Source organism: Chrysochloris asiatica, unplaced genomic scaffold (genome assembly GCF_000296735.1).
Source record: "Chrysochloris asiatica unplaced genomic scaffold, ChrAsi1.0 scaffold00024, whole genome shotgun sequence".
In the NCBI taxonomy this organism is placed as follows: Eukaryota; Metazoa; Chordata; class Mammalia; order Afrosoricida; family Chrysochloridae; genus Chrysochloris; species Chrysochloris asiatica.
In genome coordinates, this window is record NW_006408542.1 from 13,789,048 (window position 1) to 13,813,344 (window position 24,297).

Consider the following 24,297-nt stretch of genomic DNA (forward strand, 5'->3'; position numbering starts at 1 on the left):
GATTGCTACCCTACAGAACAAATCTTTAATGAAGCAGCTCGTGGGAGAGCCATTAGCAGCCGCCTGCCTCCAGGGAGTGGGGGAGGCGCCTGGCCAGGGACACAGCCCAGGCTGCCCCAGGGAGGAGGCGGATGTGGGATGGCATTCAGATGCCTCGGCCCCGCCTTCTTCTAGGTACAGTGTGGAGATGAGAAAACAGAGTTTGCCCTCCGGGAGCCAGGAAGACCTCACAGCCCTTCTAAACAATTCAGGGGCTTTCAGATGGCTCGCCCAGCCTTGCAGTGACCCTGGGAGGAGTGCCCTCTGAGTGACCCCCCTGCACAGAGGAGGAGGGGTGAGGCTCAGAGAGATTGAGAGACCCGAGTCATCTGGCAAGCCTTGATCTCAATACACCCTTACTTGGGGTCCTGCCACTGCCCCTATGCCTCTCCCTTGGAAAAAGGTACCCCCATTTACCAAGAGTGTATCTAATCTCCCTTAATCCTAGTTGGCAGCCGGTGGTCTAGACCCTGGTTTCTTCTGGTGGCAAATGCCTTATTGTTTGTGCCTTGGTTCCCATCTGTAAAACAGAACCTCTGGACCTTACACAGAAACCCTGTGTGTTGCAGTTAATAAGCTCTGCAGCTAAACGAAAGGTTGAAAGTGCATGTTCACCCAGAGGTGCCTTAGAAGGAAGACCTGGTGGTCTACATCTGAAAGATCAACCATTGAAAACTCTATGGCTAACTCTAGTCTGACACACATGGGGTTGCTGTGAGTTGGAATCTATACGATGACAAGTTTTTTCTGACCTCATACAAAAGAACCAATAGATCCGTTTGGGAAGAAGTGCAGCCAGAGTGCTCCTTGGAGGCCAAGATGGCCGAACTTCGGCTCTCATACTTCAGACACGTTGTCAGGAGGGACCAGTCGCTGGAGAAGGATATCATGTTTGGTAAGGTGGAGGGTCAGAGACAAAGAGGAAGACCCCCAATGAGATGGATTGGCCAAGTGGCAGCACTGATGGACTCAAGTGTGACAACAAATGTGAGGTTGGCCCAGGATCGGGCAGTGTTTCATTCTGCTGTGCATAAGGTTGCTAAGAGTCGGTACCAACTCAATGGCACCTAACAACAACAACAACAATAAGAGCGTGTTCTTAGTCTAAGTGAGCTCATGTGTGTCCAAGGGCCTGGAAAACAGGTTGAAAAAGTTGCATAAATAAATGTGTGCCATTGTCATGAATGTAGAGTGCAAAGGAACCCTACCTATGTGGTGCTATGGGTTAATGCACTGGACTGCAAAGTCATTTTGATCCGCAAGGTCAATGGTTCAAGCTCACCAGCTGCTCCTCAGAAACCCTATACAGGGTCGCTATGGGTTAGAACCGACTTGATGGCACTTAACAACACCAATAACAACATGAGTCAGCACTGAACAACAATAATCTATACCCAGGTTAGAGGAGGTCCCAATGCCCTTTGACTCCATCTTTGATGTGACCTCAGTAGACAGGGGCAGGTTTTTCCTTTCATAGTGGCCTCCCTCTGCCAAAGGCATTAATCTCAGAAGCAGAGGCCACACAGGTGCTGGAGTGGGAAGTTGCTCTAGAGATCAAGCCCAGTGGTTTTCAAACTGGTATAAAGAGCTCTTGGTTTCTGCGATGGGCACTCTGGGGGCTCCAGCCTTCTCCACATCCCATACTACAGCTCAAGGGGCTCTTCTTTTATCTGCTTTAGGCCATGTGTTAGAGAGGAGTGCTACCTCTCTGTAGAGGTCAAGGTTGGTTCTCCAGCAAACAGTCACACTGGATGATGATTTCACTTTCCTCCTCAGTGATTGGTTGAGGAGTAGGTGCTCCAGCCAATGAGAGATAAAAGGAAAACTGATATAGATTATGAGAAAGATTTCTTGCTCCTAAAATGAAATACAAAGAAGATGAATTGTCTTATTTGTTGACTGGTGTTGTGTCTGGTCATGAAGCTTGATACTGTGGCACCATACTGTGCTCCTGGAGGAAGCCAGGCTGAGGGCAAAGGCAGTCCATGGAGGATTGCAGAGTACCTGGTGACATTGGTGAACAGGTAGAAGGACTGGTCCTGTCTCTGTTTACATCGGCCACCTCAGATGATCGATTTCTTTATTGTTCATTCCAGTTTAAATATGCTGCTTTTGGTTTGTTTGCTTGCTTTTGTTATTTACAGGTGCATGCACATGAATTGATATACTTTGAGACCTCTTGACCTCGCTCAGTCCCTACACTTCTGAATGGGATGACTGAGGCCCAGAGCAGGGAATGACAAGGTGGAGGTGTTCAAGGTAGGCTGGGATCCTTGAACACCTGACTAGAGGCCCAGGACTTGCTCCTTGGATTTACAACCTGGGATCTGGTGGTGTGGGTTGTCTCAGTTAGCACTGGTCCATGCTGGAGGGTCCAGGCAAGCCAGCAAAGCCTGTTAAGACTGAGAGTTGGAGCTAAGGTGGGCAACACAGAACAAAGGCCTCTGCAACTATTCCTATGGCCAAGTTCTGAAAAGTATGTAATAGATGTATGCCCCATTTCTATACCAGGTTGTGGGAACATGGAAAGAGAAATAATCTGAGGCATTCCGAGTTACCATATATATCAGTGAGAAATTATTATATCTGGCTATATAATGGAATCCTGGTGTGGCACTGTAGGATTAGCACTGGAATACTAAAAGCAAGATCAGCTGTTCAAACCCACAAGCTGCTCCTCAGAAACCCTATATAAGGTTGCTTTGAGTTGGATTTGATGCATTAGACACTAAAGACCAAAGACCAGAGGAGTTGTGGGATGACATCAAGAGCATTACCAGGATAACAGCAAAAGGTCATTAGAAAGACAAGAAAGAAGGAAAAGACCAAAATGGATGTCAGAAGAGACTCTGAAACTTGCTCTCCAGTGTAGAGATGCTAAAGCAAATAGAAGAAATAAGGAGATAAAAGAGCTGAACAGAAAATTTCAAAGGTCAACACGAGAAGACAAAGTCAGATATTATAACAAAAGGTGCAAAGATTTGGAGTTAGAAAACCAAAAGGGAAGAACATGCTCAGCATTCCTCAAGATGAGGGAACTGAAGAAAAAATTCAAGCCTTGACTTGAAATATTGAAGGACTCTATGGAGTACTGGTGTGGCACTGTGGGTTAATGCGCTGGATTGCAAAGTAAGTTTGAACCACAAGGTAGGTGGTTCAAATTCACCAGATGCTCCTCAGAAACCCTATGTATGGTTGCTGTGGGTCAGAACCACCCCTCATTGGTCAGTTTGTCATACTGTGGTGGCTTGTGAGTTGCTGTGATTCTGAAAGCTATGCCACCAGTATTTTAAATACCAGCAGGGTCACCCATTGTGGACAGGTTTCAGATAAGCTTCCAGATGAAGACAGACTAGTAAGAAAGAGTGATGAACTACTTCCAAAATTTAGTCACTGAAAACCTTATGAATAGCATAGAAACACTGTCTGATATAGTGCTGGAAAATGAGCCCCTCAAGTTGGAAGGCACTCAAAATGTGACTGGAGAAGAGCTGCCTCCTCAAAGTAGAGTTGAACGTGATGACGTGAATGGAGTAAAGCCCACAAGACCTTCATTTGCTGATGGGGCACAACTCAAAATGAAGAGAAACAGCTGTAAACATCCACTGAAAATCAGAACATGGAATGTACGAAGTATGAATCTGGGAAAATGGGAAGTTGTCAAAAATGAAATGGAACACATAAACATCGATATCTTAGGCATTAGTGACCTGAAATGGACTGGTATTGGCCATTTTGAATCTGATGACCACATGGTTTACTGTGCCAGAAATGACAAATTGAAGAGGAATGGTGTTGCATTCATCGTCAGAAAGAACATATCCACATCAGTCATGAGGTACAACGCTGTCTGTGATAGGATAATATCTATGCGCCTACAGGGAAGCCTAGTTAATACCACTATTATTCAAATTTACACACCAACCACTAAAGCCAATGAGGATGAAACAGAAAAATTCTATCAACTTCTTCAAACTGAAATTGATCAAGCATGCAATCAAGATGTATTGATCATTACTGGTGATTGGAATGCAAAGGTTGGGAGCAAACAGGAAGGATCAGTAGTTGGCCTTGGTGACAGAAATGATGCTGGAGAACGCATGATAGAATTCTGAAAAATCAATGATTTGTTCATTTCAGTTACCTTCTTTAGACAGCATAAGAGATGACTATACACATGAACCTCACCAGATGGAATACATAGAAATGAAATTGACTACTTCTACAGAAAGAGACAATGGAATGGTCCTAGACTGAAAAGTTAATCACTCCCATCCTTGCTACAAAACGTCTACCTTTACATTTCCAACCCTCACAATCAGTCCTGATAACAATTATTCACTATTGTATCTCAAGAGACCTGTTTGTATTTCATTTCATCAGCCCCGCCCAGAAAGATTGGCTACTACTCAGTGGAGATTCTACCTTCCTCCACACCCTCTGGATCTAGGTTCCCTCTTGAAATCTGTAAGCCAGTCACTTCTTTACTTTGTAGCTCCCCCATTTTGAGCCACCATGGCTTTTTAATCAAGAAAACAGTACCTTTCTCAGAAGCTGTACTATAAACGCTTAATACATCTCAATGATCAGAAATCGATTTCATGGATATTTTTAATTATTTTAGGGGAAAGTGAATATTTTTAATAGGGAGTTTTGCTGCCTCAAACAAACTCAGGGTTTTGTGAAGAACCAGGCGGCGTGGATATTGGGAAGCAATTTACAGTCTTACTCAACAGGATGAGCCCCACCCTGACAGCCCTGCAGAGACTCCAAGCCTCAATTTGCTGCTTCTAGGGTCTCTCCCTTCACACCACCACTTCAACAAACACGAGAGCAATGCTGCCATGATACCCTTTTTATCACATTACTTCCCTGCTTGAAATTTCCCTTTGCTCATCAGATGCAGTCTACATTCCTGGCCCTGGTATCAAAGGCCCTCCCCAGGCAGCCTGACAACCACTTCTGTAGCATGACTATCTTCTAACCCATCCTCAGCTTGCCTTCTTTCCCTCACTTGTTCCCATGGACTTTCTCCTATCCTGTCTGCCTGACTGTTACAGTCTACCTCATCCCCAAAGCTGGCTCTATTGTTTGGGCCTTCCTTATGGTTCCCTAGCATTTGAGAAATTGTGCTACTCAGATGATGCAATTTTTCTGTATTAACCAACTCAGAAGTTACATTTCCTGAGGGGTGAAAGTGGGACCCATCTGCTTATGCACCCATATCTTATACATGTTGTTGTTGTTATGTGCCGTGGAGTTGGTTCCGACTCATAGTGACCCTGTCCAGAGTTTCCGAGGCTGTAATCTTTATGGGAGCAGAAAGCCTCATCTTTCTTCCGTGGGACAGCTAGTAGTTTTGAACTCTTGACTGTAAGATTAGCAGCCCAATTCGTAACCACTACGCAAGATACTAAAAATAGCCACTTTTTTTATAAAAAAAAAATTCTTCTCTGGCAACTTTAAGTAAAGGGCTTTGTGAGTATCCCTGGATTATTGATATATTTAAAATTCAGAGTTGGGAATATGACCCCAGTAATCTAAAAAGCTGGACAACAAATAAGAAACACCAAAGAAAAATTTATGCCTTTGAATTAAAATGTTGGTAAAGAATATTAAATCATACCATGGACTTCCAGAAGAATGAACAAATCTGCGTTGGAAGAAGTACAGCCAGAATGCTCTTTAGAGGCCAAGATGACAAGACTTTGGATATGTTATCAGGAGGGACCAGTCCTTGGAGAAGGTCATCATGCTTGGTAAAGTTGAGTCCCTGAAAAAGGAGAAGACCCTCAACATGATGAATTAACACAGTGGTTGTAACAATGGGCTCAAGTGTAGCAATGACTGTGAGAATGGTGTAGGGTTGGGTAGTGTTTTGTTCTGTGGTACATAGGGTCACTATGAATCAGAACGGACTCAATGCCACCTAACAACAACAGAAACTATTTAAAAAGACAGTGGTGGTTTGGTGGTAGAATTCTTGCTTTCTGTGTGTGAAACCCGAGTCGAATCCCCAGTCAATGTACCTTGTGCATAGTTGTTACCCATCTGTGAGTGGAGACTTGTGTGTTGCTGTAATGCTGGGCAGATTTCAAAGGAGCTTCCAGACTTAGACTAGGAGAAAGACCTGGTGATCTGCTTCCTAAAACCAGTCAATGGAAACCTTAGGGATCACATTTGTTCTACCCCATTGGACACCGGATCTCTCATAGTTGGGTCCAACTCAATGGCACTTAAAACAACACCAGCAATAACAATGCCAATGTAAAGCACTGGTGATGTCAGGGATCCCGTGAACCACTGTGACTATTAAGTGGTCAGCTCTGAGAAGTAGAGGTACTATCTGTCTTGTTCCCTTGCTCTGTCATTACCACACAGCAAGGTGCCAGCACTTGTAGGCACTGACCAAAGATTTGTTGAAATGACTACAAATTAGATGTGATACACCTGATTCCTTACCCTCCCCCCTGCAGCCTAGCAAAGACTATTTTATCTTTTAATCTCATAGGGAGGGTAGTTGAAGAGCCCAGACCTTCAAGTCCTCACTTTCCTTCAGTTGTCTAGAGGGAAGAGTTCTAGGTGTGGCACAAAGGTATTGAGAGCACACATACCCTCCTATGCTTCCACTCTCCCATATGTAGTGGTTTGAAGGGTCACATGGCCATGCCCAAAATATTTGGAGAGGCTGGAAGTTACATAGCTTCATGCTCAGCTGGGGAGGGAAGTGGCTTTGCCAGGTAGTGGAGCTGTAGGAAGGAATGGTTTTGGGGAATGTATTGAATAGCTCATGCCACTGTTTTGTTTGAAGATAAGAGATCAGGGCTTGCAGAGGCTAAAAGACTTGCCCAAAATTCCACAGTAGAGAATTGGCAGAGCCAGTGTCTGTCTGACTTTAAAGCTCCGTTACTTCCATTGTATCATTTCATGGTACAAGAAGAAAGCATGTGCTATAAAGTGTGTGTGTATGGCTGCGTGAGTAGGTCAGACATGGGTACTTCCATTCCAGGGGCCAAAGTGGACTTTATTGAGTAGGAACAAAAAAGTTGGGGTTGTTTGCCTTTAAGAAGTCCTGGTAGTACAATGGTTAAGGGCTCAGCTGTTAAATGGGAGCAGGGGCTTTATGATCTCTAAGGTTGTGTGTTAACTTGATTGGACCAGGATTTTCAGCTGGTTAGCAGTTATGATGTAGTTATCTCCACAATGAGATCTGCTATGAACAGTCAATTAATTGAAAAGGAGTTTCCTTGGGGGTGGCCTATTTCCAATATATGTGGATATTCAGGCAAAGCTTGCTTGCTTATTTTTAAATTTTTATTGTGAACTGAGTGATAGTTTATGTGGGAGAACATCTGTTTTGCACTCATCATTTCATTGCAATGATTACAATCTCCTCCGTGCAACATCATTCAACAGTATTTGCTTCTATTCCTTCTGTTTTGTTTTGTTTTTGGAGGGCGCAGGATGTACACAAAAACATTCAGAAATAGATAGTCATTTAAACAACCAAAGGGCACATTCTGCAAGGTTACCTCCTCGCCACCAACACACAGCCTTTCTCTATGAATCTACAGTCCTCAGTTGCTCTATCTCTCCATGTCCTCATCTCTGTCTCCATCTCTGGTGTAGCTGTTTCTCTGGATAGGGTCCCACATTCTGCTCCTGCTCTTTTCCCTTAATGGTACTGGGATGCTCTGTTCCTGGACTGTAAGATTAACTAGCCCCCATTTTTGTTACAAAACCTCTACCTTTACAGTTCTGACAGTTTTAATTAGTCATGATAACAATTACTCACTATTGAATCATAAGAATCTTATCCCCATTTCCTTTCACCAGACCCGTCCAGACAAGATGAAAACTATTTAGTGGGTATTCTACATTCCACCACCCCCCCCACTCTGAAACTAAACTCCCCTTTGAAAACTTGTAAGCCAGTCACTTTGTGCCTTTAGGTAGCCAGTGTCTAAGTTGCCCATCCCTGTCAACCCTTTATACAGAGGGGATAGGATTGATACTTGATGTGAAGACTCCTACCCTCAAAGTTAGATACTACATCTATAAGTATAGATCAAGTTCATCAACTTGTGCTTGCTTGCTTTTTGCTAGATCTGAATCCTGCATTTGACCTCCGGTTTTTTGGGCTTGAACCAGTAGATTGCCATATTGCCTGATGACCTTGGATTAATTTACCTCTGCAGACAGAAGCCTGCTGTCTGACCTACAAATCTTGGGTTCATTAGCCTCTGCATGTACATTAGTCAGGAGACGCTTCCATTCTGACATCTGACCAATGAACTTGCAACTTACCAGGCGCTATAACTGTGTGATACATTTTTTTTTTTTTTTTAGATAAACCTTTGTCTCTGTCTCTCTCTCTCTGTCTCTCTCTGTCTCTGTCTCTCTGTCTCTCTCTCTCTCTCTCTATATATATATATTTATACTCATACATAGTATGTTGTAAGGTTGTTTGGTGCTTTTGAGCCCATTGCTGGTTTCACTGTATCAATCCATCTTGTTGGAGGTATTTCATATTTTCGTTGACCTTCCACTTTTCCAAGCATGATGTTCTTCGCCAGAGACTGGTCCCTCCTGATAACATGTCCAAAACATGACAGACAAAGTCTTGCCATCCTGGCTTACAAGGAGCATTCTGACTACTTTCAATATAGATTTGTTTGTTTTGGCAGTCCATGTTACCCTCAATATTCTTCTCCTATGTCGTAATACAAATGCATCGATTCTTCTCTGGTCTTTATTCACTGTCCAACTTTCACATGCATATGAAGCAATTGAAAATACCATGACTTGGGCCAGGCACATCTTAGTTCTCAAACTGGTATCATTGCTCTTGGACATTTTAAAGAGGTGTTGGGCAACAGATTTGCCTAATGCAATATGTCATTTGATTTCTTGACTGCTGCTTCCATGAAAGTTGATTGTGGATACAAGAAAAATGAAGTCTGACAACTTCAATCTTTTCTCCACTTACTTTGTGAGGATTTTTGTTTTCTTTACATGGAGGTTCAATCCATTCTGAAGGCTGCAGTCTTTGATCTTAATCAGTAAGTATTTCAAGTTCTCTTTGCTTCCAGAAAGTAAGGTTGTATCGTCTGCACATCACAGGTTATTAATGAGACTTCCAATCTTGATGCCATGCTCTTCTTATAATCCAGTTTCTCACAATATTTGTTCAGCATACAGATTCAGTAAGTATGGTGAAAGATGCAATCCTGGTGCCACACTCTCCTGATTTTAAACCATTCAGTACCCTCTTATTCTGTTCTAATTGCCTCTTGGTTTATGTACAAGTTCTTAATGAGCACTGTTAAGTGTTCTGGCATACCTATTCTTTACAATGTTATCTGTAGTTCTTTCGTTATCGACTGTGAATCCACACAGTCGAAAGTCTTTACACAGTCAATAAAGCACAAGTAAATTATCTTTCTGGTATTCTCTGCTTTCAGCCAAGATCCATCTGATGTCAGCAATGAAAGCGCTAGTTCCACATCCTATTCTAAATCAAGCTTGAATTTCTGGCAGTTCCCTGTCAATGTGCTGTTGTAGCCATTTAAAAATTATCATCAGGATTATTCAGGATAATTCCAATTAGTTGGACAGTAACTGTCTTCCTGGCATAGATGAGTTAGTGTTTTCAGTGCTGCATCAGTTTGTTGAAATTTTTCAGTTTGTATTCTATCAATTCCTGGAGCCTTGTTTGTTGCCAGTGTCTTCAGTGCAACTTGGAATTCTTCCTTCAGTACAATTGGTTCTTAATCACATACTACCTCTTGAAATGGATGAACATCAGCCATATATTTTTGGGACAGTGATGGTATCTTCCTTTGATGCTTTCTGAGTCATTCAATTTTTTGCTCATAGAATCTTTCAATATTGCAAGTTGAGACTTGATTTCTTTCTTCAGTTCTTTCATCTTGAGAAAGGCTGATAGTATTCTTCCCACATATATATGCTGTTATTGTTGATGGTGGTGGTGGTGTGCCATGGAGTTGGTTCCAACTCATAGTGACCCTGTATAGGGTTTCCAAAGCTGTAAATCTCGACAGGAGCAGAAAGTCTCATCTTTCTACTATGGGGTGGCTAGTAGTTTTGAACTGCTGACCATGCAGTTAGCAGCCCAAATCGTCATAACCCACTACGCTACCAGAGTTGGTGTTAAGCGCCATCAAATCATTTTTGACTCATAATGACCCTGTATGGGGTTTCAGAGGCTGTAAATCTTTATGGGAGTGAAAAGCCTCATTTTTCTGCCTCAGAAAGGCTGGTAGGTTTGACCTATTGGCCTTGTGATTCTCAGTCCAGTGCTTATCCTACAGTACCATGGGGCTGGTAGTGGTGGTTATGTGCTGGGGAGTCGGTTCTGATTCATAGTGACCCTGCATAGGGTTTCTGAGGCTGTAAATCTTTATAGGAACAGAAAGCCTCATTTTTCTTTCATGGAATGGCTGGTAGTCTCGAACTGCTGACCTTGAGGTTAGCAGCCCGACTCATAGCTACTACACTACCAGAGCTCCTTACAGCACCATACCAGGAGTCATATATGTATGAGTAATATATATAAGGGACTGAGCCAGGGCTGATCCTACAGCACCATACCCAGAGTCATCTGACTCCTTATATGTATATCAAGGACTCCTGGTGTGGCACTGTAGGATCTGAACTGGCTTGCGAACCACAAGGTCAGCAGTTCAAACCCACCAGCTGTTCCTTGGAAACCCTATACAGGGTCTCTGTGAGTCAGAACTGACTTGACAGCACAACAACAACAACAACAACAACATAAGCTTCACTAGCTTTTTGTCTCTGGTGAGCCCAGTCTAAGACAGGCTTCTACAATTTGGAGGATCCATAGTGATTTTACTTCAAACCCCTCTGCTGTGGTCTACAATCTTTAACCCGGAATTTTTTATGCATCTATCTCTTTGAGGACCCTGTATCTCTTCTATTTCAATGCATGATCCTTGGAAAACTGCAAAGAAGCAAGTAACACACTGTATCTGAGTTTTGATTTCACTGAAACTCCTAAGCATTGAGCTTTATTTTGTTTCAGGAAAAATCAGTTTTCACCTGTTTGATCAGATTTGTCTTCCTAGAAATTATGCATATAATTGCGTTATTCATCTAACCTTATCTTTGTCTTTCCTGTTTGTTTGTTTTTTCTTGAACTCTATTGTCTATAATGGGGAAAATGATCATAGAATTGTCAATAGATGGATCCCAAGAAGTCCATGACTAGTCCCAAGGACTGAGAAGTTTAAGGTCTTCTTAAGTGGTGGCCTTCAGAGGATGAACTTGATCTTGGATCATCCTTGTAAACTCTTAAATTTCCTGCATCCTGACTTTGACTTTGTGTCCCTCATAACTGATTTGGGAGATATAATCTACAAAAGCCCCTTCTGCCGAGGACTGCAGTTGGAGATAGCCCAAGACATGAAGTACAGATGCCACCCATTTGGTTGATTGTTATCAATGTGCATGAGGTCATCTCAGTCCACGCCTACACCTCTGCCAGGCTGGATGTCTGAAGTATTTGTTGTTTTTAGTACAAAAATACTCCTTATAGTATTTTTATTGTAACTAGAATTCCTGCCATACCTTATGCAACAGCATGGCTTCACAAAGAATAGCTTGAAATTACAGTAGCCAGTTTGGGAAACTTTTAGTAGACAAAAACAGTCTGTCTTAGTGGTGCCTTGAATTAAATCTGTAGACTCTTTTTGTAAAGGGCCAGATAGTCAATCTTATAAGCTTTGTGGGCCACACAGTCTCTGTAACAACCACTCGTTCTGCCAGGGTTGCACAAAACCAGCTATAGGCAGTACATAAACAAATGGGCATGGCTGTGTACCAACAAAACTCTATTTACAAAATTAGACTGTGGGCCAGAATTGGCTTGTGTTCTATAGTTGACTAAATCCTCTCCTAGTACATACCTTACCTTCCAACAACATAATATTGGCAGAACATTCAAGGTGGAGCATGTACAGGCATTAAGATCTTGAGGCCCATTTGAAAACATCCAATAGAATTTTATACAGTTATCCCTTGTGATGGAATATAAATATGTTTTTTAAATATTTTGGTATGTTTGTTCTCAAATTTGTTGAAACCTTTCCCTGTTGAAGGGCATTAAAAAAATTTAAAAAGAGGTATTCAATTTTGTGCCTGCTGTTTGAGAGATCCCAATTTACTGCTCTGGAATCCTGGTAAGTTGCTGTATCATAAGCACTGGACTGCAAAGTTGACAGTTCAAACCCATCAGATGCTCCTCAGAAACCCTATACAGGGTTGCTATAAGTCAGAACCGACTAGATGATATACAACAACAATAATCTACTGTTCTAGTGATACCAACCAATTGGTGTTGTGTAGATTCTGATTCATAGTGTCCCCATGTGTGTTAGAGTAGAACTCTGCTCCATAGAGTGTGTGGTGTAGTGAATTATTTAATATGTGTCTTCTAGCCTTAGTCTTTGTAACTCCCACCCACCAAACGGCTCCACTCTCAGTGGGTCTGAGTAAGAGAAGATGGGAGAAGATACTGATAGGACGACATGATTCAGCTGGGATATTTGCAGAGTTGATTGTAATTGTAAAAATTTGGAATTCTAATGTGCATATAAAATGAATCATCTCAGAAGCAGGAGAGGGAATCTCACTACCATCGAAGAAGAAGAACCGGAAGTGGAGCGTGTCTTTTGGATACTTCTTTGGTCATTGTCATGTTTTTATTTGTTCTTCCCAAAGAAGATGCCAGGAAATTATCTAACTCTATCATTAGATCCTCACAGAATATTGCAATACAAACTACCTGCTGCTTTTTTCAGCCTTCTCCTGATCCTTTGGATACACATAGAATCACTATTCTCCTAAAAGTTTCAGAGGATTATTTTCCTTCTGTTGGACTTTTTTGGTATCCAAAATATTCCATATATTAATCTTAACCCTGTTGTTGTGTTCTTGTTAAGTGCTCTTGAATTGGTTCCAACTCATAGCAAGCCTGTATAGGGTTTCTGAGGAGGGGCTGGTGAGTTTGAACTGCCGACCTTGTGGTTCAAACTGACTTTGCAGTCCAGTGTCTTGGTATCCAAAAGACACACTCTACTTCTGGCCCCTCTTTCTTCGATGGTAGTGAGATTCCCTCTCTTGCTTCTGAGATGATTCATTTTATATGCAGATTAGAATTCCAAGTTTTTACAATTACAATCAACTCTGCAAACATCCACAGCTGAATCATGTCGTCCTATCAGTATCTTTTCCCATCTGCATCATCCTTCAGCGCCACGCCAGGACTCCAATCTTAAACCCTAGTCATGTAAAAAATTAGACCCTTATGGCAAAATGCTTCTGCAAAAATGATTTTAACACTGTCCTTGGGAACCTGGTATACAACAGGGACAGGAACAAATACTGGGATATATTTTCTGCAATAATTTCCAATTTTACAGGAGTCACTCAACTCCACTCTGGAACAGAAACTGCTTTTCTATCATCCTAAGTAGTACCTCTTCAACACAACAAAGGTGCGCCTGACCCAAGCCATGGAATTTTCAATAACCTCATATGTATGCGAAAGCTGGACAGTGAATAAGGAGGACCGTAGAATAATTGATGCTTTTGAGTTATGGTATTGGAGGAGAATATTGAAAGTGCCACGGGCTGCCAAAAGAACCAACAGATCTGTGTTGGAAGAAGTGCAGCCAGAGTGTTTCTCGGAGGCCAGGATGGTCAAAGTTCATCTCTCATACTTCAGATATATTGTCAGGAGGGACCAGGCACTGGAAAAGGATATCATGTTTGGTAAGGTGGAGGGTCAGATAAAAAGAGGAAGACCCCCAGTGAGATATATAGGCATAGTGGCAGCATCAATGGACTCAAACATGGTAACATTTGTGAGGTTGGCCCAGGATCGGGCAGTGTTTTGTTCTGTTGTGCTTAGGGTTGCTATGGGTCGGTACCAACTCGATGGCACCTAACAGCAACAACAACAACAAGGAGTACCTACATCTTGAGCACAGTTGGTTCCCCACCAGTTACTATGTTGTAATGTAGATGGTAAACCTTCATTTGGTAGAAATTTTAAGGCATTTAAGATTCCAATACTCCTGGTGTACTATGTCTCATTGAAGCATGTGTCCAGGAACTTACAAAATGAAACCATCATAGACTATTCTAGAAAATTATCCGGAGGAAATATTAATTCACTTTTTAAATGCATGAGTCAAATGGTGATTTCCGCAGTGGGTCCTATGCAATTAGAAACAGGTGATAGAAATGCATTAGTAATCTTAGCTGAAGGTATAAATCACCTTCCAGAACTTTTGAAGCACAACAGACAAGTCTAGACTCTTTGGTCCAACTACAGATGAACAGCCAAATAGGTTTAGATTTTCTATTAGCTAGTCAGGGTGTTGTCTGTGCCATTGTCAACCTTTTGTGTTGCACTTGGATAAATACTGACTGCGTATAACAACATGTCACTAATATGAAAGAAATAGCCACGTTTCCTTCTAAGAAGAAAAAACCAGACTCCAGGATGGATTTGGTTTTTGCCTGAGTTCAGTAATTTGGGATGAGTCTCATCATCATCCTGATTCCCATCTCCTTATGAGTAGCAGCTGCCAACTTCAGATTTTCCAGAGTCTTGAAAGTGGTCACACAGGTACTATCACATCATAGGAACCAGCAATTCAGCACTGAGCAAAGGAACAAGGAGGCCAGGTCTTAGTTCAATTTCCAACAGTTGTTCCTGAGATTATATCACCTAGAGATCCTGACAGTGATGTAGACCTGGAATGAGGCTGCTTTTGTGGCTGACCCTTTTGTTTTGCCAGAGGATGGCCCAAAAGGAAGAAGTCAAGGAAAAGAGCTAAAACAACCACCACCATCAATCACAGGATGTCTGTGATTCTCATAACACTTTATTGTTCCCTCGTTAACTTGCCACACTTAAATTGCCTTTTGCCTTAAGAAAATAATCAGTACAAATATTTGCACTGCTTCTGATATACACTGTCCCCTAGAACAATAAAAACCTTAGCCTCATTTCTAATGAGACATCGTTTCAGGATTATCTGTATGGAGTTCTCCCTGGTTGCAGTTAAGTCAATAGAACTGTTTGTTTTTATCATCAAAGTTATTGTTTGGGGGAGGAAGCTTTCCACGGGAGTTATCTTGGATCTGTTTTCATACCTTATACATTTATCAAGATCTGCTATAGAAAGGACTGAAAAAAATAACTTTGTTAGAAGAGAGAGAGAGAGAAAGGGAGAAGGAATGTTCTTTGGACAAGAGATAGTTGGATCTTGAAACAGACAAGGTATGCATGCATTAATTAATAACTTAAGTCACTTCCTCAACAACCGTCTTGGGTCTCTACTAAGTGACAGGGATACAACAATGAACAAGACAGATGCGGTGCTCTCTCATGGCCCACACAGAGGTGTTCCCTGAGTGTCTGAGCAGTGTGTTTGGACTTTCTCATTAGTTCACTCATCTTAGCTCCGTCACTGGCCCATGGCTGGGTGGGCCCTGAGAAATGCCCAGGGCTAAATGATTTCCTTGATTTTTATTGTTGTGAAATGTTGATGAGTCCATTCTGATTCATAATGACCCGTATAGGATTTCCAAGGAGCAGCTGGTGGATTTAAACTGCCAACTTTTAGACCAACCTTGCGGCTAGCAGTTTAGTGTTTATCCTATAGTGCCGCACCAGGAGTCCTTGCTATGTCTCCTTTCTATACAGCCCCTTTAACTTGCTGCTACAGTAAATTTGCGTGTTCAGAATTTGCCCTTGATTTTATAGAATTAAAGAACTGAAAGGAACTTTGGAAATACTTATCCAACCTCTTATTACATAGATTTATAAACTGAGGCCCAGAGATATTAAGAACTTTATCTAGGGTCACAGAGCAGGTGTGTGTGTGTGTGTGTGGGTGTGTGTGTGTATAGAGACAAAAGGCATAAAATGATATTTTTATAGTAAAAATGAGTCAGGATCAACTTTGGTAAATATGAGCTTCCTGCAATAACCTTAATTGGTTATGAACTTCAATAATTTCTTTTCAAAAGCAAAAGACTGCTCCATTTGCATGTTGAAATATCAGTGTTTCCCCTGTTTTAGAACATAAGGACTTTAAAATCTTAGATTAAAAAAATTTCTGAAATTGCTCAAACATGTCATCCACTCTCTACATAAAGCTTACCTTCTGTGTCTGATAGAAATGGCCCCACATAGTCCAAAGCAGATTTATGAGGTGGAGGGAAAGGCCATTTGAAGAGACATCAAACCTGTTTTCCTGGGCACACAGGTCCTTCACACAAAGAGAGACACACCCCCTACCGCCTGTCTCTTCTCTGTGAGACTCAGCCTTCCCAGGCTTGCTGACCCCTAAGTGACCATTCTATTACAAATAATCCTCGAAGGGTCAACCCACGAATCCATTCCCAGCAGCTCCCTCAGGGCCTGAGAAAGTCCTGGACTGGAGGAAGGGGAGCTGGGACTCTGAGATTGTCCCCGCTCCTGATTGGTCCTTTTTTAGTCTTGAGTGAGGGTCTGGCAGGAACCCTGGTAGGACAAGCACAGGACTGCTAACCACAAGTTTGGCAGTTCAAACTCACCATAGAAATATTATACCTTCAGCTCCCATAAATATTTACAGCCTCAGAAACCCTATCCAGGGTGGCTGAGAGGTGTAATCCACTCAGTGACAGTAGCCTTATTGTTTTGTTTTTTAGGATCTGGCAGAGGCGACTCAGGGCTGGGAGTCAAGAGGAATCCATTTCAAAACTATCCTGGATCAAAATTGGGTAGGTTCTTTTGGGATCTATTCTGCTTTGCAAAGATGTACCCCAGCAAGGATGGCACAAGGACATGGAAACATACTGGGAAGGCTCAACCCTAGGATGCTGAAGTCAGTTCCCAGGTAATAGAGTCGGCTAGCAGGCGATCTACAGAGACACAATTAGTCCTTGTCTGCAGAGAGACCTGCCCCACTGGGCTTTTGCACAAGTCTCTGTGCCTTTTCTCTGTTCCTGGAGAATTTAGACAAAACATCCCTGAGCTACATGAGACAGGTGAGCAAGCAACCCTCCCCAAACTGGATTTGGGGCCTTTAGGAGTGTGTTGAGTTTTGTTTCTGGAGTAACTGAGGGTGCTGGCAACTGGGGCTGAGCCCTTTTGGGAAAGAGAGATTAGAGTGTCTGTGAAAACTGAAAGGAACCTCATATTTTCTAGGTGGACTCCTTCTCTATACAGGGATAGACAGGAGGAACAGAGAGGGAGCATGACTTGTTCATGTCACACAACCAGGAAGGAGAACCTAGCACAATTCAAATATAGGCCTCCTAACTCCCAGTCTAACTCTCTTCTCATCCTCAGGATGGGTGGAATTTAATATTTGCTGTTGACTCATTTGTTTGTTCTTTTATTCATTCACTCATTCATGTGTGTCTTGAGTAGCGGCGTTGTGCTTAGCTCTGTGTGAGATCTATGGAAAAGGCAGAAGAAATTCACTATATAATTGTTACAATCCAGAAACTGTATTAACACACACACACACTCACACACATGAACAACTAAGTCATAATAGATAACAGTATATGATCTTTTCAATGATGAACCACATGGATGAACCATGTGGCTAGAAAATGTTACAGAAGGTCAAAGAATGAGGAGTCACTGTGTTCTGGGTTGGGGCGTCACTCTGTAATTCCTAAAACACTTCTCACTCTGTGCTAGTAACAGTCTGTTTTATGTATCTATCTGCCCAGCTCCCTGGGTCCTGCTGGACATAATGCCAGTATTGTTGAGATTGAATTGAATTGATTGGGATTGAGATGGGACTTGTTTGGGCAGAACTGGGTCCCCTTGTAAGTATGGGGCGAAGACAGGAAAGAACTGAGGGACCCTCTCTGCCTAGAACACGGGGCCAGTGTCCAGATGCTAGTCTGCTTGTAGAGGATCAATGGGCAGAAATAACAATGGCACCCACCCCCATACTGCTCTGTGATGGCAGGGTGGCCAGTGGTGGGCTTTTCCAGAGAGGTACAGTGGAGGCACTGTGACATCTTCAGAAATGAGGCTGTGCTCCAAGGCTCCCACCTTAAGACAAGAGGAAACACTGTTCATGTCCTCATTTGCCAAATACTTGCCAAGGAGAGTGTCTAGTACAAAATCCCAGATGAAGGAGACACAGTCCTTCCCAGTAGAAAAATAACAAAAGCAGGGAGAAAGCATTTGAAAGTAAAAGAACAAATTAGAGATAAACAATGAAATAAGAGTAGGCTCTTCAGACTGGCTCATGATTGGTCGCAGCAGAAGCTCTCTATCCAAATGATACTCATCCCACCTAGACTGGTCATGAAGGTGGCATCAGTGCCACTGCCATTTCTTTAAATGTTTTGGGATTTATCTTGGGGATTTGCCTTTTAAGCCTTTTGAACACCTTCTTTTGATTACCTTCAGGGCAAATCTCTACCCTTTGTGGGTGAATAGAATCTTTGGAAATAATCAAAAGTCATCCATAGCCAAAGCAGGTCATCCAATTTAGGTCATTTCAATTCAACATGTGTTTCTTGAGTGGCTGCAGTGCGCTTGGCACTGATCTGTTGTTATTGTTGTGTGTACTATCAAGTCAGTTCCGACTCACCATGACCCTAAGAGCCCAAGAGCTGCTGGTGGGTTTGAAATGCCAACTTTGTGGCTACCTGTCCAGTTCTTATCTTACAGCACCACGCCAGGACTCTGGCACTGTTCTGGGAAGTAGATAAACCTTTACTGTGCCCTATTGGAGTTAATAGCTTAGCAGGGAAGACAGACAGTAAATATAAAGACAAGTTGTAGCATGTGTAGTGAGTGAATCAAAATGAGGAGGTGTGGAAACACATAATCAGGAGCATGACATTTGCATTGGAGCTTGGCCTATGGGCAGAAGTTGTTCAAATAAAGAGGGGAAAGAACATAAAGGATAGCAATACCAACCAACCTTTATGGAGCACTTACAAAGTCAGCAGTTCAAACACACGAGCTGCTCTGTGGAAACCCTAGACAGGGTCATTATGAGTTGGAACCAACTCGAAGGCACTCAACAAGAACAACAACAGAGCTGTGTGCCAAGGAGCCCTGGTGGCTCAAAAGTTAAGTGCTCTACTGCTAAGTGAAAGATCACAGTTTGAAAACCACCATTGGTTCCATGAGAAAAAGACCTGGTGATCTGCTCCTGGAAGGGTACCAGCTAACAAAAGCCTATGGGACAGTTCTACACTGTCATCAGGGGTCACTGTGGTTAGAATTAGCTTGATGGCACTCAATAACTGCAACAACTGTGTGCCAGGAACAGTTCTATGTAGTTTTAAGTTTATATAGATGAGGTCATTTAATCTCCACCATAAATGTTCGTAGTGGTGGTGGTGGTATTAGGTGCCAGTGAGTCTATTCCAAATCACAGTGACCCTGTGCACAACAGAACAAAACACTGCCCGGTCCTGTGCCATCCTCACAGTTGTTATTACTCTTGAGCCCATTGCTGCTGCCACTGTGCTAATCCATCCTGTGGAGGGCCTTCCTCTTTTTTGTGGACTCCCCAGTTACCAAGCATGATGTTCTTCTCCAGGGACTTGTACCTCCTGATAACATGTCAAAGTACTTGATGCCAAGTATCAACTATGCTTTCTAAAGAGCATTCTGGTTATACTTCTTCCAAGACAGATTTGTTCTTCTGGCAGTCTATGGTGCTTTTAATATATAACCCAGATGCATTTTCAACATTGTAACTCATACATCAATTCTGTGGTCCTCCTTAGCCATTGTCCAACTTGCACATCATATGAGGCTATTGAAAATACCATGGCTTGGGTCAGATGTTCTTTAGTCTTCAAACGGACATCTTTGCTCTTGAACACTTTGAAGAGGTCTTGTGTGGTAGATTTGCCTAATTCAGTAGGTCATTTGATTTCTTGACTACTGTTTCCATAAACACATACAAACATAGGTGGTAGGTGCTATTATTATCCCTGGGTTACATTTGGGTGTTTTAGTTCCCTGGGTCTGCTATAGCAAAATATCACAAATTGGATAGTTTAAAAGAATAGAAATATATTGTCTCAGTTCTGGAGGCTGGAAGTCCAAATCTGGGTATTAACTGTGTTGGTTCCTTCTGAGGCTCTGAGAAAGGGACTGGTCCATGCCTCTCTGTCAGCTTCTGGTGTCTCCTGGCAACCCTGGGCATTCCTTGGATTGCAGCTGCAAATGGCATCGTGTGGCCATTATTCTTTTGTCTGTTTTCCTCTTTTATAAGACAGGACTCAGGTGATTTTAGAACCCACCCTACTCCATCTTGTTATTGTCACAGAGACCCTGTAGGGTTTCTGACTTGGGGCTGGTGGGTTTGAACTGCCATATTGTGGTTGGCAGTCCAGTGTTGATCCTACAGTGCCACACGAGGACACCTACTCCATCTTAAAAGACCTCATTTCTAAACAAGGCCACATTCACAGGTACTAGGGGTTAGAACTTCAACATATTTTTTTGGAGACTCAATTCAATATATAACAGTGGGAAAACACATAGAAAGAACTAAGTAACTTTCCCTGTTAATAAGTGACAGAACCAGGCTTTCAGCCTAGGCGTTTGTGTTCTAGAATCAACTCTTAACTGTTATGATGTTGTTATTGTTAAGTGCCGTCGAGTCGGTTACAACTCATAGTGACCCTGCACAGGGTTTCCAAGGCTGTAAATCTTTACAGGAGCAGAAAGCCTCATCTTTCTCCTGCGGAGCAGCTGATAGTTTCGAACTGCTGACCTTAAGGTTCACAGCCCGATTTGTAACCACTACGCTACCAGAACTCCTTTAACTGTTATGATAGAGAGCTTCTATATACTCAAATTAAATTGCATCATTTGAGTAAAATGCGAGTTAGTCTCAAGAGTCCAGCGTGGGAGACCAGAGCCTTAAAGGTGTTTATTCTTTTTTACCCAATATTTCTAGTTGTAGCAATGCATCCAGAGGAAACAATGAAAATTGTGTGTAGTGATATACAATGGGAAAGCATCTAAATGTCCCACAGTTGGATTGGCTAAATGAGTTACAGTATATTTATGCAACAAGATATGATTCCACCTTTAAAAAAGTAAAAATCAGACAAGTGTTTTCTCCTCTTGGTTTGTATCTTAAGGATGCTTTCAAAAGCATCAGAGAAAAGGATGGGTCCTTCTTTCAGGACAAAAGGAGGCTGGCGTTGGGACCTCCAGGTAATTCTGGGGAGGCAGAGGCCAGGCAGAGGTGAGGCCTGAAGAGGAGGAGGGGGACTCAGCTCCAATAAACCTGCCAGGGGTGAGGGTGAGGGGAATGCAGCCAGCTTGGGGAGCAGCCTGAGTCCGGGCCCTGGCTCCAGGCTCTGGGTTTAAAGAGCTTTAAAAGCTTATTAAAAAGGTTCCTGAGACATCAAATGGCTCTTAAAAATCAATATTTTGATGATTTAAGTGCATGAGAATCAGAAACATATGGATCAAATTGCCCTCAAATTATACACACTTTAAAAAAAAAAAAATGGATTGGTTTTTAGCAAGCCCCAAATATTTGAAAAGACAGAGACAGTCTCTCCATCTCCACACAGGCCTCTGCTGGGTCAATGTGAAGGTTCCAAAGAGGAGGCAGGTGGGAGGACATGGGGTTCAGAGGCAGGAGAAGGAAATTTCTCTAGTTAGAGTCTCCCCATGTAGATGGGGCTGCACAGTGTGTTTGGACAGTGTGGACTGGTGTGGACTTGCCCCTAGGCATGAGAGGGAACGTCAAAAAGTTGGTGGAAATTTTTAAGATCTTTTAATTCCATTTTCCTATGAACTTTTTTTAAAGGCATTTATTGTGAATTGAGTGACAGTATACATGACAGAGCATAAGTTTTGCACTCAATGAATCGTTTCTTGTTTCATTGTAATGATTACAGTCCCTTTTTTGGATGTACACAGAACACACAGGAATATATATAAGCATCTAAATAACCAAAGGACACATTTTGCAAACCAGCCCCCTGCCCATCAGCACAGAGCCTTCCCCTTCCATGAGTCTAGAGTCAGATGCTCTATCTCTCCATGACATCCCCTCTGCCTCCAACTCTGCTATCGTTGCTTCTCTGGTTAGGGTCCCACGTTCTGCTCATGCTCTTCCTTCTTGCTGGTCCTAGGGTCCTCTGTTCCTGGAATATAAGGTTAACTACTCCTCTCTTTTATTACACATTTTATACCTTTACAATTGTGACAATAGCAATTAGTCATGACAAAAATTACTCACTATAAAATCAGAAGAATCCTATCCCCATCTCCTTTCACCAGACCCATCTAGACATGATGAAAATTGTCCCATGCACTTTTTGAAGTTTCCTCATATAAGAGTGAACTGTGTGCACATCCACATCTGGGTCTGTCGAGACTCTCTTGAGCCCACTGGCCATGGCCAACCTCGTCCCTCTGTATCTAGGGCATAAGTATTAATGTGTCCAGAACTGGACTCATCCTGAGTTTGGAGGGCTGGATGCCTCTGTGAGGCCTTTGGCCCACCCTTTCTCTCTCTGTCAGCAGCTGGGCCCTCCTCTAATACATGGAGGCCTGCCCACACTTAAAATGGTCAAGTCAGGAAGGACACAGAGATCACCTAGCCCAGGGGTGACAAACGTTCCTCAGTGTGGGCTCATTTTACAAATGCAGTCTTAGGATAAGCCCAGTCAGAACTGAAAAGACCAGAGCTGCTATTGCCCTCATTCTCCTCTCATCAATCACATGGGCTCTAGCTGCAGAGTTTGAAAACCACAGATCTCATGGACCAGAGGAAAGTCATGACACAAATCAGTTCATTTGATCTCAGTCTAAACCACTGAGGATTTCCTGTGTCGACTCTTCTTTTACCCCAGTACAAAGTCCTGTGGAGCCCATGGTACCTGGTATCAGTCTGGTGGTGACAAAGAGGTGACTTTGGCTGAGAGAGGGACTCTCCTGTGCTCTCCTCTATGTCTGAGAGAAGGAGGTATAGATAGCTGGTTGGGATGGGGACCTCCAGTGTTTGAATTCTGCTGCTGGAACCTTTAAGAAGGAGGCCATGGGCTGAGGACTGAGTGTCTGGAGAAAACAGGATGAAGGCTAGCTGGTTCTGTACCTCCAGCCCCTGCATTAGCCTTTTAAAATCCCTAAACTTGGAGGTATGGACCTCTCGTCTAAACCATCAGCCATGCCGTCCAAGGGTCCATTGCAGTCCATGCAAGTCTTTGGAGGCAAGAAAACTGCCACAGCTGTGATGCACTGCAAACAGGACAATGGCCTCATCAAAGTGAACCGTCAATCCTTGGAGATGATGGAGCCACGTATGTTGCAATACAAGCTACTAGAACCTGTTCTCCTCTGGGCAAAGAGTGGTTCGCTGGTGTAGACATCTGTGTTCGTGTGAAAGGTGGTGGCCACGTGGCCCAGATTTATGCACTCCGCCAGTTCATCTCCAAAGCCTTGGTTGCCTATTACCAGAAATATGTGGATGAGGCTTCCAAGAAAGTGATCAAAGACATCCTCGTCCAATACGATCGGACCCTGCTGGTCGCTGATCCCCGTGGCTGCAAATCCAAAAAGTCTGGGGGCCCAAGTGTCTCTGCTTGCTATCAGACAGCCTACTGATAAGCCACCACAACGGAGAGGGTTCTCCTTTATAATAAACAAACAAACAAAAAAATCCCTAAACTCTATTGGTCAAGGTGTGTCCTGGGTACACTCCATGTAGGAAGACACTGGATGATTTGGGCTCAGCAGGCTGCAGGGGGCATCTCATGAACACCCCACCTCTGGGCTGAGATATGGCATTCCTTACTGGACTCTCACCTTCTACTTTCTCTGTTGGTAAAGAATGTGCTGGGATGCCTCAGAAGGACAAGGGGCTCATTCTCAATTCTGGACTTTCAAAATGGCTGGCCCATTAGTGCCGACTCGGTGTTGTCTGTCTCCTTCACTTCTCCACTCCCATTGGGGACCAAAAATGGAGGCTTATTGATTACTGCAATTATTTCCACTCAATGGACAGGTGTCATTGGCCAGAATCGAAGCGTGGGTCACTCCTCCCACCCCATATAGGCTTAGGGCAGAGAGAAGGAATGTCAGAAACAAGGGTCCCAAAGGGAATGGGGCCACCTGCTGACATTTGAGGTCCACTGGACATAGGCCTGTGGGACAACATGCACCACCAGCAGTTGGCCACTTGACAATGT

General features: G+C 43.0%; 1 pseudogene; it reads left to right on the top strand.

Moving 5' to 3' along the window:
• Positions 1 to 23,276: 23,276 nt before the first annotated feature.
• On the top strand, positions 23,277 to 23,713 carry LOC102821364 (annotated as a pseudogene).
• The last annotated feature ends 584 nt before the right edge of the window (positions 23,714 to 24,297 follow it).